The sequence below is a fragment of the Octodon degus genome, unplaced genomic scaffold (genome assembly GCF_000260255.1).
Source record: "Octodon degus isolate 3935 unplaced genomic scaffold, OctDeg1.0 scaffold00013, whole genome shotgun sequence".
NCBI classification, from domain to species: Eukaryota; Metazoa; Chordata; class Mammalia; order Rodentia; family Octodontidae; genus Octodon; species Octodon degus.
In genome coordinates this window covers 22,174,303-22,174,979 of record NW_004524589.1, presented here as the reverse complement: position 1 = coordinate 22,174,979, position 677 = coordinate 22,174,303, and positions in this window count along the sequence as shown.

Sequence of the window (677 nt, the reverse complement as noted above, 5' to 3'; positions counted from 1 at the left end):
GATCCCCAGAACCCAAGCCAGCCAAACCTGCCCTGAAGGCATTCTGAGCCAGCCAGAAAAAAACCAAAAAAACCCCCAGTAACTTGTTTAGCTTAACAATTAAAATGAATGCCTAGTAATCTACTTCATATAATATAGTAAATCAAAATTGAAGCAAAATACTCATTCATAAATAGCAAAATTCAAATCAATATTAAAACATACATAATCCTGGCTTGACAAGGGCTTTTTAAGAGTAACTCTTAAATTATAAATTAAAAGGTTTGTAGATTTAATACAGCTATAGAAATATAGATGAAGGCTAGATAGATACAGAGATATCATTACACCTAAAGAAATTCATAGAAATGAACCACTTTGCTTGTTTTTTAAAATATATTTGGTACAGGATCTCACTATGCAGCTTGGACTCCCAGTGATCCTCCTGTTCTCAGCCTCCCAGCGCTGGGATTATAGGTGTGCACTACCACGCCCAGACTCCATGGGTGGCTCGCACACCCAGTGGGTGGGGCCAGCATGGCATTCACATTCATTTTGTTACACCTGTGAGTTTAGAAAATCTATAGAAAAAAACATTCTGTTTTAGAAATCCAGAATGAAATGCAAGAATAAAAACTTTGGAATGCTTTGAATTAATATGTAAACTTAAATCCTTTAAAATAATGTAAATGGAATGC